This window comes from Electrona antarctica, assembly GCF_951216825.1.
Source record: "Electrona antarctica genome assembly, chromosome: 3".
NCBI lineage: Eukaryota > Metazoa > Chordata > Actinopteri > Myctophiformes > Myctophidae > Electrona > Electrona antarctica.
Window position 1 is genome coordinate 57,124,550 of NC_136808.1, and position 19,036 is coordinate 57,143,585.

At 45.3% G+C, this 19,036-nt stretch overlaps 1 long non-coding RNA gene across 1 annotated transcript; it reads left to right on the plus strand.

Moving 5' to 3' along the window:
- Window positions 1–3,201: 3,201 nt before the first annotated feature.
- Window positions 3,202–16,480, plus strand: LOC306920420. Its single transcript, XR_013789657.1, has 3 exons — window positions 3,202–3,380; window positions 4,749–5,220; window positions 15,748–16,480. It is a non-coding gene; the product is annotated as an uncharacterized lncRNA (long non-coding RNA).
- The last annotated feature ends 2,556 nt before the right edge of the window (window positions 16,481–19,036 follow it).

The window sequence follows — 19,036 nt, forward strand, 5'->3', positions numbered from 1 at the left end:
ATATTATCAGAGTGACTGTTTCTGCCTGCGTCTGCACTATATGGGGGCTTCACTGCTGCACGCGCACACGTGTGTGTGTGTGCGTGTGTGCATGCGACCGTGCGTGCGTGCATGCGTGTGGTGTGTGTGTGTGTGTGTGTGTGTGTGTGTGTGTGTGTGTGTGTGTGTGTGTGTGTGTGTGTGTGTAAAAGAGAGCTATAGATAAAGATGGAAAAATAAAGTATATGGCAGAGAGATACATGCAGGCAAGAGAACTGACTTTGTGTGTGTACGCGCGCGCGGATTTGTTTAGTGCATGTGTGCGTGCCTGTCAGTGTGAGTGGTGCGTGCGTGCGTGCGTGCGTGCGTGCGTGCGTGCGTGCGTGTGTGTGTGTGTGTGTGTGTTTGCTGTGTGTGCACAGGTGCAGTTCTGCTAGTGTGTGCACTCACTGTTGCTCATCACTAGATGTTTGGTTGATTAAAGTGCTGCAAGCAGAGAGACACCACACACCCTAGTTTTACACACACACACACACACACACACACACACACACACACACACACACACACACACACACACACACACACACACACACACACACACACACACACACACACACACACGCCCACAGTGTGTGCAGACTGCATGCATGCCCATGCCTCCCTCTCTCTCTCTCTCTCTCTCTCACACCCTGTCTCTCTCTCTCTCTCTCTCCCTCTCTCTCTCTCTCTCTCTCTCTCTCTCTCTCTCACCCTGTCTCTCTCTCTCCCTCTCTCTCTCTCTCTCTCTCTCTCTCTCTCTCTCTCTCTCTCTCACCCTGTCTCTCTCTCTCTCTAATAAATATCATTGTTGCTGTCGGGGAGAAACCTCGTATCTCCATATACTTCAACGTTTTGTCTCCGGCCCACGGCCGAAGGCCAGAGACTATGTTTTCACCCTTGTCCATCCGTTTGTCCACCTGTGTGTCCGTCTGTCTGTCTGTGAACAGCTAATCTCGGGCACCGTTGGACCGATCATGAAACTTGTAATAGCACAACCAAAAATTGCCTCATGATGGAGCTATAACAGGTTGATTCACGTTTTGTCCTATTACTCTTGAACCGTAGGCCATACAATTTCCATTTCCACCAAAAAATGGTACACATCATCTCTGTATGTGATCAGAGATAATGTGATCAAGACAAAATATCTGTCGGGTTTCTTTCTCATATATTCCATTTCGATTGCTTCAGACACTTCAGTGAATTGGTAGACACTCACACTCCCTATATGACATGACATCAGCTTGTGACTGCAACCTCTCCTGTTCGCGGATGACTCAGCACTTCTGCAGGGGCAGTATTATGCGTGTCTTAAGTACCAGGTCTTATTACTTAACTTAAGACCTGGAGGCGTGATCAATGCCATTTGGCTATTCTGAGTGGCCAAACAGCATTGACCACGCCTCCAGGTCTTAAGTCATAAGACCTGGTACTTAAGACACGCATAATACTGCCCCAGCTCTGAACTCGGTAGAATCTGCACCTGGCTCGCTCATAACAAACTGTCCTTAAAGTTATACCTGCAGGGAAAAACTGAATCCATTCTCTTTGGATCAAATAGTAAACTCAGCAAGTTCTTCTCAGTTAACCCATTTAGGCCTGACGTAAAAAAAAAAAAAAAAAGTATTCTGAAAGAATATATATTCAAAGATTTGTGCCGCATTTTCACGATTTTTCAAAAATAGCAGACCTACAAGCTCGTAGCGCGCCACTCGGTGGCGTGCTATGAGCTTGTAGATCTGCTATTTTTCAATAGCTAAAGCATTACATAATGCTTTAAACACCAAAAGCGGTTCCCGCCCGGGCGACACCTATTACCTATGGGTTCCAATTCCATCTTTCCGGTGATAAAATGGCCACCAACGATATCAGAAAAGTCAACCAAAGAACAAGATTCCTGTACAGGATCTCCTCACTGGTCAACCAAAACACCTTGAAGACCCTAACAGGAGCCCTAGCTTGTACAAGGTTTCTTCGACTATGCATGCACCTCTTGGCAGCACAGCACCTCAAAGGCCCTCAAAACAATTAAGGCTCCAGAGTCCAGACTTCCCAAAACAAACTGGTCAGGCTACTACTATCTATCAGACTGCCTCCATGAGTATGTCCCAGCTCGCCCCCTCAGGTCACTCAGTACTGAACGGCTGATCGAAATTCCAACTAATGGCAAAAGACACGGCGAAGCTGCCTTTGCCAGCTACGTACCTAGGATGTGGAACTCTCTTCCTCTCCATATCAGACTGGCAACCTCAGTTGATGACTTTAAGAGGCGGCTAAAAACCCATTACTATGACCTCGCCTTTAACTGATTCTGTTTCCTTCATGATTCCTTATCTTAAATTTACTTCTAATATTCAACGAATTCCACTGACCAGATTTGAAGCTATTACTTTTGTTTTTACCCTTGTTCAATTTTTTGCATTTATGTGAATTTTCTTTTGAAGCACTTTGAACTACACTTGTGTCTGAAAGGTGCTCTATAAATAAAGATTATTATTATTATTATTACTTGGCCTCACTCCCCGACCCCACCTCACCTCTGCCCATTTTGATAGCCTGGAATGGTTTAGGGTTGACAACAGAGTACAGCATCTTGCAATGGGTCTGGTCCACAAGATTCGATACACCAGCAAGATACCCAACCTGTCTAAATACTTCCTTAATGTCAACGAAGTCTGCACACTCACAACACCAGAGGGAGTTCAACAAACCACATGCAACCCAGATTTGGCTCAAACAAGGGATTACATTCATTTCACTCCTATGCCACTATAATGTGGAAAGCCCTACCAACAGCCATTAAGACATGTGAATCCCTTGACTCCTTCAAAACCGCTCTCAAAGAGCACCTACGGACGGCTGCAATTCGAAACTGGACCCTGTACATTTTATTTGTGTATATTTGTATATTTTGTATGTCTCTTGACTCTCTTAATATTCTGATGAATTGAAAATGGTGGACCCTGTTGTAAATAAGTGTAATGCTTTATCATGGAAGTTTTTGTATTGACTTAATTGTGCTTTCATTTGAAATGTACCCATTCTACATAGCCTACTGTGAAATAAAAAATCAATCAATCAATGAGGCAATGAGCACTGATCAGTTGACGCGAGGTTAGGCTTCAAGCCTGCTCTTTAAAATCCTCCGGTATAGCCACGCCTCCTCCTCCTCAACACAGACAGACAGGAGCTCGGAGCTCGATCCTTATATTGGTCCTTATAAGAGTGAAACAACTTATATAATGTAACTTTACGCCTCATGGAAGTTGAGTGGAGTAGTATAGTAAAGTATCTGACAGATTGAAAGAGAAGTTCATCTTCATATAAAACTGTTTGGTCGATTTGTTTTTATTCTGCAGGTGAGTTAGCTACCTATGCTAAGCATAATGTGCGTGGCTGCGTGCGTGCGACTGCGTGTGCGCGTGCGCAGTGGAGATGCGTTATGGTAGAGGTCAGGACAACAACATATATGTGGTTATTACCTCTGATCCGTCTCATTCCTTCCCGTGTTTTGTCTCGCCTGTGCTGTGTTGTGAATGGAAGATATAGTATAGTGTATACACAGAAATACATTTCATTTCATAGGGTTCATATCATATATACCTACCTACCTACAGGGTGTGAGTGTGCTGGACACAATGTATTAAGGTGAAGTGAACAACATATTTAAGGCATTACCTCTAGTGTCAGCCAGTTTCAATAAAGGAGTGTGTGCCATTTGTTGGTCACTGGCATCCTGGTGTTCAGCTGAGAAGTAAGAGAGAAGGCATGTGTAGCACACACTGCACAGACATTTAGAGGGGCAGGTGCTCAAGGGAAAAAAAGGGCACCTTGTGCAGCGCGTGGAACCGTCCGGTTGCCTTAATAGTGTGAGATTTATAGATTCTGGCGCCTAAATAATATATTAGAAGCTTTTTATTAAGAATTGATCAATGTCACCATGGTCCACATACTGTACAGTGTACACTGTACAAAAACAAATACAAAGGTTTTTTTTTCTCGTTTTTTAAAGGGCACATTGCCAAAATAGCCTAGTAGCCAAAAAGTGAACCCGGACATGTTGAGTACACTGTCACCAACGTTTTATGTTGTCTAATGTTTAGTATGGGTCCCCAGCATGTAGAAACTGCCGGATGCTAACTTCCATATGCTGAGCAATTTTCATAATTGGCATAATATGTGACCATACCATTAACAACCTATAGAAGGCAAAATATTCAACTTGCCCAAATGTGCTGACATCATCAATTTGTGATGACGCCATTTGCCGTTTTTAGCCCAATGAGTGTTTTTTTGCAAAACTAATGCTTGGAATGGATTCAGCATCATGAAAACCCCCTAGTTTGACATGTCACATGCTACATGATGACATTTTGAATATTTTGCCTTATAGGTTGTAATTGGTATGGTCACATATTATGCCAATTATGAAAATTACATATGCAAGTTAGCATCCGGCAGTTTCTACATGCTGGGGATCCATACTAAACATTTCTAACATAAAACCTTGGTGTACTCAACATGTCCGGGTTCACAATGGGGCTCTATGGGCTGGCTACTAGACTACAAGGGCAGGGGGTGCTCTAGCACCCCCTATTGTCTATTTGTGCACGCCACCACACACACACACACACACACACAACAGCTCTTGGTCAGCTCACTTTTCTTTCTTTCTACCTTACTTACTTCTACTCAAACCGTATGGTGTCTCTGTCAACCTGCTCCAGGTACACAAGCCAGGGTGATGACCCCAGACCCCCAAGCTCAGCTTCTTCTCAGCCCTGAGTCCATTCTCCTGTGGCATGACATGCTGTGAATGCTGGACCCTAGAGCCTGCCCCAAGTCCCTGACCACCAGAATGATATGTGCAGAAGTAAACATCCACGGCTGAGTGAGAAATTGGCAGTCAGGAGAATGAGGCTGACCAGTGCCATTAATACTGGGAGGAAAGAGACACCGCTGGAGGGCTCATCATGAACTAGAGAGAGAGCCGGAGGCTCTGGGCAGTATTATGCGTGTCTTAAGTACCAGGCGTGGTCAATGCTGTTTGGCCACTCAGAATAGCCAAATGGCATTGATCACGCCTCCAGGTCTTAAGTTAAGTAATAAGACCTGGTACTTAAGACACGCATAATACTGACCATTATCTCTAAGTTTGACCCTACACAAATGATGACGTGAAGTAGAAGACGGCTCAAGGTACAGTAGAAACTTTGTTTTTTTGCTTCTTTGCTGCTGCTGCTTGTGTTGTATGCTGTGTGTATAGTATACCAGGTGTATAGTATACCAGGATGATTCAAGCTGCTGCTGCTGGTTGTGTTGTATGCTGTGTGTATAGTATACCAGATGTATAGTATACCAGGTGTATAGTATACCAGGTGTATAGTATACCAGGATGATTCAAGCTGCTTGTGTTGTATGCTGTGTGTATAGTATACCAGGTGTATAGTATACCAGGATGATTCAAGCTGGTGTATGCTGTGTGTATAGTATACCAGGTGTATAGTATACCAGGATGATTCAAGCTGGTGTATGCTGTGTGTATAGTATACCAGGTGTATAGTATACCAGGTGTATAGTATACCAGGTGTATAGTATACCAGGATGATTCAAGCTGCTTGTGTTGTATGCTGTGTGTATAGTATACCAGGTGTATAGTATACCAGGATGATTCAAGCTGCTGCTCCTGGTTGTGTTGTATGCTGTGTGTATAGTATACCAGATGTATAGTATACCAGGTGTATAGTATACCAGGTGTATAGTATACCAGGATGATTCAAGCTGCTTGTGTTGTATGCTGTGTGTATAGTATACCAGGTGTATAGTATACCAGGATGATTCAAGCTGGTGTATGCTGTGTGTATAGTATACCAGGATGATTCAAGCTGGTGTATGCTGTGTGTATAGTATACCAGGTGTATAGTATACCAGGATGATTCAAGCTGTACTATTGCTGTCGTTTTGGGACGACTGAGCCAGTGGCAATAAAACATGTTCAGTGACCGGTTCTGGAATTGAATGCTGACGTGAATCTACAGTTTGTATGTTGTGTTGTGTCTGCCGTTGAAGGTATGTGAATGTGATTTGTTATGTAACGGGGAACAATAGGCTAGTGGCTCTTGACCACTTCAATAATCCTATGAGTGAACTTGCTATTTCCTTTCGGTTCAAGCTGTTTTTGGCTTTATAACAATTCCAATTTTTTTTATTTTCAACTGAAGACTGCAAAACAGTATTATGTGTGTTGTGGTTGTTGAGGTTGGTTGTGACAGGGTGGCTGTATTGGTTCATGACTGGCATGGTGACAGGTTGGTTGTGACAGGGTGGCTGTATTGGTTCATGACTGGCATGGTGACAGGTTGGTTGTGACAGGGTGGCTGTATTGGTTCAGGACTGGCATGGTGACGGGTTGGTTGTGACAGGGTGGCTGTATTGGTTCATGACTGGCATGGTGACGGGTTGGTTGTGACAGGGTGGCTGTATTGGTTCATGACTGGCATGGTGACAGGCTGGTTGTGACAGGGTGGCTGTATTGGTTCATGACTGGCATGGTGACAGGTTGGTTGTGACAGGGTGGCTGTATTGGTTCATGACTGGCATGGTGACAGGTTGGTTGTGACAGGGTGGCTGTATTGGTTCATGACTGGCATGGTGACGGGTTGGTTGTGACAGGGTGGCTGTATTGGTTCATGACTGGCATTATGACAGGTTGGTTGTGACAGGGTGGCTGTATTGGTTCATGACTGGCATGGTGACAGGTTGGTTGTGACAGGGTGGCTGTATTGGTTCATGACTGGCATGGTGACAGGTTGGTTGTGACAGGGTGGCTGTATTGGTTCATGACTGGCATGGTGACAGGTTGGTTGTGACAGGGTGGCTGTATTGGTTCATGACTGGCATGGTGACAGGTTGGTTGTGACGGGGTGGCTGTATTGGTTCATGACTGGCATGGGGACAGGTTGGCTGTATTGGTTCATGGCTGGCATGGTGACAGGTTGGCTGTATTGGTTCATGACTGGCATGGTGACAGGTTGGCTGTATTGGTTCATGGCTGGCATGGTGACAGGGTGGCTGTATTGGTTCAGGACTGGCATGGTGACAGGTTGGTGGTGACAGGGTGGCTGTATTGCTTCATGACTGGCATGGTGACGGGTTGGTTGTGACAGGGTGGCTGTATTGGTTCATGACTGGCATGGTGACAGGTTGGTTGTGACAGGGTGGCTGTATTGGTTCATGACTGGCATGGTGACAGGCTGGTTGTGACAGGGTGGCTGTATTGGTTCATGACTGGCATGGTGACAGGTTGGTGGTGACAGGGTGGCTGTATTGGTTCATGGCTGGCATGGTGACAGGTTGGTTGTGACAGGGTGGCTGTATTGGTTCATGGCTGGCATGGTGACAGGTTGGTTGTGACAGGTTGGTTGTGACAGGGTGGCTGTATTGGTTCATGGCTGGCATGGTGACAGGTTGGTTGTGACAGGGTGGCTGTATTGGTTCATGACTGGCATGGTGACAGGTTGGTTGTGACAGGGTGGCTGTATTGGTTCATGACTGGCATGGTGACAGGTTGGTTGTGACAGGGTGGCTGTATTGGTTCATGACTGGCATGGTGACAGGTTGGTTGTGACAGGGTGGCTGTATTGGTTCATGTCTGGCATGGTGACAGGTTGGTTGTGACAGGTTGGTTGTGACAGGGTGGCTGTATTGGTTCATGACTGGCATGGTGACAGGTTGGTTGTGACAGGGTGGCTGTATTGGTTCAGGACTGGCATGGTGACAGGTTGGTTGTGACAGGGTGGCTGTATTGGTTCATGACTGGCATGGTGACAGGTTGGTTGTGACAGGGTGGCTGTATTGGTTCATGACTGGCATGGTGACAGGTTGGTTGTGACGGGGTGGCTGTATTGGTTCATGACTGGCATGGTGACAGGTTGGTTGTGACGGGTGGCTGTATTGGTTCATGACTGGCATGGTGACAGGTTGGTTGTGACGGGGTGGCTGTATTGGTTCATGACTGGCATGGTGACAGGTTGGTTGTGACAGGGTGGCTGTATTGGTTCATGACTGGCATGGTGACAGGTTGGTTGTGACGGGGTGGTTGTATTGGTTCATGACTGGCATGGTGACAGGTTGGTTGTGACAGGGTGGCTGTATTGGTTCATGACTGCCATGGTGACAGGTTGGTTGTGACAGGGTGGCTGTATTGGTTCATGTCTGGCATGGTGACAGGGTGGTTGTGACGGGGTGGCTGTATTGGTTCATGACTGGCATGGTGACAGGTTGGTTGTGACAGGGTGGCTGTATTGGTTCATGACTGACATGGTGACAGGTTGGTTGTGACAGGGTGGCTGTATTGGTTCATGACTGGCATGGTGACAGGTTGGTTGTGACAGGGTGGCTGTATTGGTTCATGACTGGCATGGTGACAGGTTGGTTGTGACAGGGTGGCTGTATTGGTTCATGACTGGCATGGTAACAGGTTGGTTGTGACAGGGTGGCTGTATTGGTTCATGACTGGCATGGTGACAGGTTGGTTGTGACAGGGTGGCTGTATTGGTTCATGACTGGCATGGTGACAGGGTGGCTGTATTGGTTCATGACTGGCATGGTGACAGGTTGGTTGTGACAGGGTGGCTGTATTGGTTCAGGACTGGCATGGTGACGGGTTGGTTGTGACAGGGTGGCTGTATTGGTTCATGACTGGCATGGTGACAGGTTGGCTGTGACAGGGTGGCTGTATTGGTTCATGACTGGCATGGTGACAGGTTGGTTGTGACAGGGTGGCTGTATTGGTTCAGGACTGGCATGGTGACGGGTTGGTTGTGACAGGGTGGCTGTATTGGTTCAGGACTGGCATGGTGACAGGTTGGCTGTGACAGGGTGGCTGTATTGGTTCAGGACTCGCATGGTGACAGGTTGGTTGTGACGGGTGGCTGTATTGGTTCATGACTGGCATGGTGACAGGTTGGTTGTGACAGGGTGGCTGTATTGGTTCATGTCTGGCATGGTGACAGGTTGGTTGTGACAGGGTGGCTGTATTGGTTCATGACTGGCATGGTGACAGGTTGGTTGTGACAGGGTGGCTGTATTGGTTCATGACTGGCATGGTGACAGGTTGGCTGTGACAGGGTGGCTGTATTGGTTCAGGACTCGCATGGTGACAGGTTGGTTGTGACGGGTGGCTGTATTGGTTCATGACTGGCATGGTGACAGGTTGGTTGTGACAGGGTGGCTGTATTGGTTCATGTCTGGCATGGTGACAGGTTGGTTGTGACAGGTTGGTTGTGACAGGGTGGCTGTATTGGTTCATGACTGGCATGGTGACAGGTTGGTTGTGACAGGGTGGCTGTATTGGTTCAGGACTGGCATGGTGACAGGTTGGTTGTGACGGGGTGGTTGTATTGGTTCATGACTGGCATGGTGACAGGTTGGTTGTGACAGGGTGGCTGTATTGGTTCATGACTGCCATGGTGACAGGTTGGTTGTGACAGGGTGGCTGTATTGGTTCATGTCTGGCATGGTGACAGGGTGGTTGTGACGGGGTGGCTGTATTGGTTCATGACTGGCATGGTGACAGGTTGGTTGTGACAGGGTGGCTGTATTGGTTCATGACTGACATGGTGACAGGTTGGTTGTGACAGGGTGGCTGTATTGGTTCATGACTGGCATGGTGACAGGTTGGTTGTGACAGGGTGGCTGTATTGGTTCATGACTGGCATGGTGACAGGTTGGTTGTGACAGGGTGGCTGTATTGGTTCATGACTGGCATGGTAACAGGTTGGTTGTGACAGGGTGGCTGTATTGGTTCATGACTGGCATGGTGACAGGTTGGTTGTGACGGGGTGGCTGTATTGGTTCATGACTGGCATGGTGACAGGTTGGTTGTGACAGGGTGGCTGTATTGGTTCATGACTGGCATGGTGACAGGTTGGTTGTGACAGGGTGGCTGTATTGGTTCATGACTGGCATGGTGACAGGTTGGTTGTGACAGGGTGGCTGTATTGGTTCATGACTGGCATGGTGACAGGTTGGTTGTGACAGGGTGGCTGTATTGGTTCATGACTGGCATGGTAACAGGTTGGTTGTGACAGGGTGGCTGTATTGGTTCATGACTGGCATGGTGACAGGGTGGCTGTATTGGTTCATGACTGGCATGGTGACGGGTTGGTTGTGACAGGGTGGCTGTATTGGTTCAGGACTGGCATGGTGACGGGTTGGTTGTGACAGGGTGGCTGTATTGGTTCATGACTGGCATGGTGACAGGTTGGCTGTGACAGGGTGGCTGTATTGGTTCATGACTGGCATGGTGACAGGTTGGTTGTGACAGGGTGGCTGTATTGGTTCAGGACTGGCATGGTGACGGGTTGGTTGTGACAGGGTGGCTGTATTGGTTCAGGACTGGCATGGTGACAGGTTGGCTGTGACAGGGTGGCTGTATTGGTTCAGGACTCGCATGGTGACAGGTTGGTTGTGACGGGTGGCTGTATTGGTTCATGACTGGCATGGTGACAGGTTGGTTGTGACAGGGTGGCTGTATTGGTTCATGTCTGGCATGGTGACAGGTTGGTTGTGACAGGGTGGCTGTATTGGTTCATGTCTGGCATGGTGACAGGTTGGTTGTGACAGGGTGGCTGTATTGGTTCATGACTGGCATGGTGACAGGTTGGTTGTGACAGGGTGGCTGTATTGGTTCATGTCTGGCATGGTGACAGGTTGGTTGTGACAGGGTGGCTGTATTGGTTCATGTCTGGCATGGTGACAGGTTGGCTGTGACAGGGTGGCTGTATTGGTTCAGGACTGGCATGGTGACAGGTTGGTTGTGACGGGGTGGCTGTATTGGTTCATGACTGGCATGGTGACAGGTTGGTTGTGACAGGGTGGCTGTATTGGTTCAGGACTGGCATGGTGACAGGTTGGTTGTGACAGGGTGGCTGTATTGGGTCATGACTGGCATGGTGACAGGTTGGTTGTGACAGGGTGGCTGTATTGGGTCATGACTGGCATGGTGACAAAGAATGTCTCTAAAGTAAAGTAAAGTTACTATATTTACCCAGGGTAACTGGACTAAGCATCAGATACTTGTTTACAGCCAGGCCCTGCTCATAGAACATTTCATGGTAGTGGTTCAATGCCTTGCTCAAGGGCACTTCAGCGGTGGTAATTTTAACGTGCCGGTCCGGGGATACGAACTGGCGACCTTCCGGTATCAAGACCGCTCCGCAAACCGTTCGGCTCTATGTAGGCCTATTCTTTCTTTCACTCTCTCAGCATTTGTTCTGATTTGGAGACGTGGAGAAAGAGCCCGCGGGTGATATCGTCTCTGTCGAGTGGAAACCTCATACATCCAAAACGTATACTTTCAGGATTCAAATAAAAAAAATACCAAAGGTATCAGTAAGTTCTACAAGATCAAAACACGTTGGTTCTTGCCGTGTTTCGAGCTTGCGGATCTATTGATTTGTGTGACGCTGTAGTGTGATAGTAGGGTGTGTGACGCTGCAGTGTGATAGTAGGGTGTGTGACGCTGCAGTGTGATAGTAGGGTGTGTGACGCTGTAGTGTGATAGTAGGGTGTGTGACGCTGCAGTGTGATAGTAGGGTGTGTGACGCTGCAGTGTGATAGTAGGGTGTGTGACGCTGCAGTGTGATAGTAGGGTGTGTGACGCTGCAGTGTGATACTAGGGCGTTCATTTATGAAGAAACAGAGTGTTAGAATATGCAGATAAGAGGTTTCTGGTTTAATTGGTGCAGCCAATCGCTCGCTGCCAAGAGTCTGAGCAATGTGGAACCACACAGCCAGCAGGAGCACAAGTATTTCATTGTATTTTTTAACCCATTTTGACCTGAGATCAGATTCTAAAAATGTCTTCTACATCCTGACAGATTTTTCAAAAATAGCAGACCTACAAGCTCATATCGCGCCACTCGGTGGCGCGCTATGAGCTTGTAGATCTGCTATTTTTCAATAGCTAAAGCATAACATAATGCTAACACAAAAAGGGGTTCCCGCCCAAAATGGGTTAATACACAAGACAATAAAGTTGAACATGAACTTGAAGACACGGATAAAGAATACGGTTCCTTTTTAAGACGTAATAAAAGAGATTAAGAGAGCTGGACAAGGGAAGAGATAAAAAAAGTAAAATGGACGATGAAACACGGGACAATACGTTTTATAAACTCAAAAGGGGTATTTCTACTTTTCTGGAGTATTTCAATACTTTTACTTCTACTCTACAATATCGGACCACATTTGTTACTGGTTAGCCTACTTTGTAGATTTTAATTATTATTGCAAAACATACATTTACCCACTACAGCATAGACTTCGCCAAATTCAAAAGTAGCTAAAGTTTTGATACCTTTGTGTGACAATGTAGTACAGTGATTTTCAACCAGTGGTCCGGGGACCACCAGTGGTCCTTGGGGGGTTCCAGGTGGTCCCCAGCTAAATGATGGAGAGTTGGGAACCAAATGGAGCCTTATTAGATCTTTAACTCTTGAGAGCGTAAATTGAAACCAAATTGCATTTGGTTTCATTTTCCACTCTCAAGAGTTACATTATTGTTAAACATCTGCATTTCTTAATTTACAAGATGTATCACAATTAGAGAATGTAGAAGTTGCTATTTTGATAAACGTTTGAATGTTATCTCTCCTACACATTCAATACAGCATAGAATGAATGTTAGAATGAATGTTATCTCTCCTACACATTCAATACAGCATAGAATGAATGTTAGAATGAATGTTATCTCTCCTACACATTCAATACAGCATAGAATGAATGTTAGAATGAATGTTATCTCTCCTACACATTCAATACAGCATAGAATGAATGTTAGAATGAATGTTATCTCTCCTACACATTCAATACAGCATAGAATGAATGTTAGAATGAATGTTATCTCTCCTACACATTCAATACAGCATAGAATGAATGTTAGAATGCATGTTATCTCTCCTACACATTCAATACAGCATAGAATGAATGTTAGAATGAATGTTATCTCTCCTACACATTCAATACAGCATAGAATGAATGTTAGAATGAATGTTATCTCTCCTACACATTCAATACAGCATAGAATTAATGTTAGAATGAATGTTATCTCTCCTACACATTCAATACAGCATAGAATGAATGTTATTAGATAGATAGATTTTATTTCGGTCCGTACAGGAAAAAGGATTACATACAGACGTACATACATTAATATCCACTAATTACTAGTGGTACCGAAAAGGTGAAGGCAGAAGCCGAAGCTTATTGCGCCTACCCTTTATGAACATAACTCAAATTACACTAATCAGAGAATGTTGTCAGACATGGATTTCATTAAAGAGAAAAAAAACAACTATAAGGTTCTGGCCATTGATTGTGAGAAATCTAAGAAATCTAAGCCGGGCTTAGATATGGCCTATATTATGAAAAAAAATAAAAATAAATAAAAAAACAAACACAAACAAACAAATGTTTTTAAATAGGAAGAACAAAACAAAAAACAAAGACAAAGATACCCAACAAAGGTTTAACTAAACATTTGATTTTGGGTAAAATCACAGGGGTTAATCACAATGGAACGAGGGAAATAAGTAATCGACGCCTCATACCATGTGGCTATTTGACCACAGGATATGAGGTACACAGGGACAAACATGATTGAAGCCTACAACCACACTCAGCGGCTACTTGGCCGCAGAGTATGGTCCTAGGCTGTCTATATATATACATATGTAAACATACACATATATACATCTATAAATACATACATATATATCTATACCATACATATATGTATATTTACAAACATACACATACAAGGTGTATTGATGTAGTTAGATTTCATAGTATTAATTTATATTTGTTTAGTAACATATTTTTGAACATCTTTTTGAATTTAGTAATCGTTGAGCACAATTTTAATTCGCTATCTAAGTTGTTCCACATGTTGACCCCCGTTACAGATAGGCATCTACCTTTAGTGTTAGTCCTAATACCTAATTTTTTAAATAGGGCCACCCCCCTGAGTGGATATTGGGACTCTCTAGGTTGGAACAGTTCCTGCATGCAGGGAGGGAGTAATTTGTTGTGTGCCTTATACATAAATACTGCAGTGTTTAAGTCCACAAGATCATTTAATTTAAGAGTTTTTGAGTTCATGAAAAGTGGGTTGGTTGGTGTAAGGTAGTCGCTTTGGTTAACAATTCTTATAGCTCTCCTACACATTCTCCTACACACTCTCCTACACATTCAATACAGCATAGAATTGTGGACAAAATCTTATCCAACCATAACAAAACATTCTTTAGTTTGGGGTCTGAGAGGCTAAATGTCATCAAATGGTGGTCCGTGAATAGAGGGTATGCGCATGCTTAAAGTGAATGGCACATCGAGTGGCATATCGAGTGGCAAAGCAACATGCAAAGTGAGTTTAACATTGTTTAACTTTGTTTAATGCAATCAGACAGGACTTTTCGGTTTGAATGCATGCGTTGTCAAGGCCAGAAAGTAGTTTCTTGTCACTCAGTAGGCATTCCTGCATAACTTCCGGGTTTGATGATGATGTCACACGCATACGCTCTATAATGGGCCTTGATATGAAAAATGTTGAAAACCACTGCTGTAGTATGATCAAGTAGGGCATTAATTTATGAAAGAATTATACATAGCTTGCGAAGTTAGTATACTCGAGAGGTTAACACGTGGCAATTCTATGTGGGACGGGTGTATTCAGTCTATCTATCTATCTATCTATCTATCTATCTATCTATCTATCTATCTATCTATCTATCTATCTATCTACATTCTGACAGTCTTCTTTTCCGTAGCACATTTAAACATGTTATCTGTGTTATTTCGGCGAATCAATATGCTGTCAATATGAATCTCAAGGACCTTGGTTGTGTGACCCCAGACATCCTCTTGTATGTGCTATACAGCTACAAGCATCCTTCTGTCTCTCACAGAATGAACAGATTAGCTCCAGTGTGCACTACCTATGATTTATGTCTTATTTTATGATTTTTAGGAACAGATTATATGTCCTGCAGTAATACTGTATGGTGTGTGTTCTAGTAGGACTGCTGGTCTGCCTTTATGAGCTGACCTTAAGGGGAATGTCAGTAGATGACCAGATGGCTGCAAGCATCCTGATTTAATTCTATCTGGAGAACTACAGCATATCGTTGCTGATACCGAGTATGGCCCTATTTTTTACCTTTGTTTTTTTTGTTTGTAAATTAACGACGACGTGTCTACAACATAATAATTCATTACAAATAATAATTTAATATGAACAGCCGATCTACAAACTCACAATGCATCGCACCACGCAGTGTTGTGAGCTATTTTTTAATATCCTAAGTACCGTAGTAGGGTTACAGTGGTCTGCTGGGGACCCCCTGCTGCCTGGTACCTCCTCACAGACAATCGAAGAACGACTGACATAGAAACATAGCTTTTACAGAAAACTGTCAGGATGTAGAAGACATTTTTAGAATCTGATCTCAGGTCAAAATGGGTTAAATATGTCAGGGTGTGGAGATAGTTTTGGATGCGATACAATCATTGGAAACCTGTCGATTTAGTTGGCTGGTGTTGACTGGCATGTGGTACCACCAACATGCCAAGATCAAAAGAGCTACACACCCAACAGGCCATGATTCAATCTCACACTCCGGCTCAGGACTTTTACTCTGTCGCCACTGGGATCTTTTTTTGCAGAGTCTGCTCCATGTGGCGTCCATCCAACCCTTGTCTGCACCTGGTCAAGACAGACACTTCTTCCTCCTCCCTGGCTCCCCAGCGGTGGATCGATCCTCTGACCACAGTCAGCATGGCAGACTGCAGACCCTGTCTTCTGGTGTAGACTGAAATCCCATCTCTTTAAGCTGCACTCCTCTCTGCTTGAGCCCCTTTCTTCTCAACCGTTTGATCTATAGTTATATGATGCATAGTTTGTTATTTATATATCGGTCAGAAACCTCTTATCTCCCATATTTTAACCTTTTGTGTTCTTTTTTCCCCCGTACATTAACCAAGAACAGTCGTCACTCAAAAGTACCTGATCCGCAAACGCGGTGAGAAGCGACGCGATTTGAGCTTATCGATCGATTGCCGTTTTTTAATTTGATTCCTGAAAAGTAAGAGTTTTGGAGACGATATACTTAATGTTTTGGTTGTTTGGATTGTTTTGCTTGACCCGAAATGCTAAGTATTTTATTGAGATGGCATGTTGTTTAGACAGATGCTAGGTTTGATGTTTATTGTTTACCTCGTTGTCGTCTTTGCACTCTACTCTAGGCCACTTATCTTTACCCTGATGTTTGTTGACTTGAGTTTGTTGCTTTTTTTGCTTCTCTCCCTTGCAAGTCGCTCTGGATATGAGCGTCTGCTAAATGCCCAAGCTGTAATCTTGACTCTACTTGTGTAGCACTGAATAAACTAATCTATATCATATCCTTTCACTTATCCATCCGTAACTTTGAGAGTGTATACAAATGCAATCTACATTTGTACACTTTGAGAGTTTTTTTTGTTACCCTTTTTTATACCGAATTTAGTCGTTGCCAATTAATTCCTCTTCACACACATTTCTGTGTTGTCACTGCTGTACCGACTGACTCACCTCCAGTGAGGAGCCCCCACCAGGAAGACGTGACTCACCTGGCTGTCATGCAGTGAGGAGCCCCCACCAGGAAGACTGACTCACCTGGCTGCCATGCAGTGAGGAGCCCCCACCAGGAAGACTGACTCACCTGGCTGTCATGCAGTGAGGAGCCCCCACCAGGAAGACTGACTCACCTGGCTGCCATGTAGTGAGGAGCCCCCACCAGGAAGACTGACTCACCTGGCTGCCATGCAGTGAGGAGCCCCCACCAGGAAGACTGACTCACCTGGCTGCCATGCAGTGAGGAGCCCCCACCAGGAAGACTGACTGACCTGGCTGTCATGCAGTGAGGAGCCCCCACCAGGAAGACTGACTCACCTGGCTGCCATGCAGTGAGGAGCCCCCACCAGGAAGACTGACTCACCTGGCTGTCATGCAGTGAGGAGCCCCCACCAGGAAGACTGACTCACCTGGCTGCCATGCATTGAGGAGCCCCCACCAGGAAGACTGACTCACCTGGCTGCCATGCAGTGAGGAGCCCCCACCAGGAAGACTGACTCACCTGGCTGCCATGCAGTGAGGAGCCCCCACCAGGAAGACGTGACTCACCTGGCTGCCATGCAGTGAGGAGCCCCCACCAGGAAGACGTAGAGCCTTCATTCTACTCCTCCCGCCCAACACTCCCTGTCTGGCTTCCCCCCAAAACACAGGGCAAATTCGCGTTCGTATATAAAAGCCGGAGGCACCGTGTTGGATTCGAACCCACGACCTTAGCGGTGGTGGCTGGGCAGATGCTTTACCACTGCGCGGCTGCGCCACTCCTGAAGTACACTTCAAGAGTTAAATCAACACTGAGGATTTTTACTGTGTAGACTCACATTAGATCAAATGTTCTCCGAAGTAGCACAGATCCCTGTGGAACCCCGCCGATCTGCGGCTGTAGTAATTTGCAGGTGAGAGTGACATGCTCTGGCTGATTCTGACATGGTCAGGTCTCAAGAAATCAATGCTGGGCTACGCACGCACGCACGCACGCACGCACGCACGCACGCACGCACGCACACAAACACCACAGACATGTCCTTGTACAGCTTCTTGGCATTTGAAATATTACTATGCAGAAGGAGCAGATAAATCCTCTCACAGTGCACAAAACAATGTATTCCTCTTCCTCTCAATCTCTCACCACTTGGGGCTAGTTTTTCTGTAAAGTTGCTTGTAATTATTTGTATTTTTTTCCGCTTAATGAATGCCAAGATAAAATATTATATTGCAGTATGCACACTTGTATTCTCATTCTATAAGAATTATTGGTTAAATCTATTTGTGAGTTATCTGACTGAATTTTATTTGTAGCGGCTGTAGTTGCAACCCATTCTGGACGGGAACCCCTTTTGGTGTTTTAAGCATTATATGATGCTTTAGCTATTGAAAAATAGCAGATCTACAAGCTCGTAGCGCGCCACCGAGTGGCACGCTACGAGCTTGTAGGTCTGCTATTTTTTTTAAATCGTAAAAATGCGGCACAAATCTATTCTTTCAGAGCGAACGTTTTTTTAATTTTGACGTCAGGCCTAAATGGGTTCATTTGGGCCTGCATGTGTATTAGCGTGTAATGCTGTTTAAAGCAGTGGTTCTCAAACATTTCCATGTCAAGGACACCCAGATGACTGTAGGTATTTGTCTGCAGATCCCTGTCTGAAAATATTTCATGCCACATTTTTGTAATATGTCAAACATTCCACATTTTTCACATTTTCTTCATGATTTTTTGAAGGTAACAGATCGGCTATTTTGGAAATGGCAGATGCTAGGATAGGTTCAAAGTGCACATGTACTGTATAGGCCAGCCTACCTACCTTGACACTTCCTTTGTGGTTGTTTTCATAGGGTTAGGGCAAGGGGCCAGTGAGGCACTCCGTTGAAGCACTGGGCCCTAGTGGTAAGAGGAGGGACTACAAGCGGACCCGTGGATTCATGACTGGGAAACCCCGTGCAGCTGGGCTTTAACATTGAGCGCTCGGTTGCACTTCCGCATTTGACCACCAAAATTTGGTGGTGCGGAAGTAGACGTAATGAGACGGTCCTTCCGGGTGTTTCAAAACGCCACTGAGCAACTTCCACTGACATGAATAGCGGGGGGGGGGGGGGGGGGGGGGGCGGAGCTTCGCGCCAGATCAGTCTCTATCCTTTTATTACTCTATGGGTTATAGGGACTGCCCATAATTCCAACATCCCATTACTCCGACAACGCGGCTTTGCGTGCGGTTAGGATTAGGGATAGATTTCTGGTTTAAGGACTTCAGTGTTTTGTACCATACTATTGTATGGGTACAGAACAAAGAATGTTTGCTTTTCACCATCTTTGTTGAAGAAGAGTCTGGGCAATTAAGATTTAGTCTT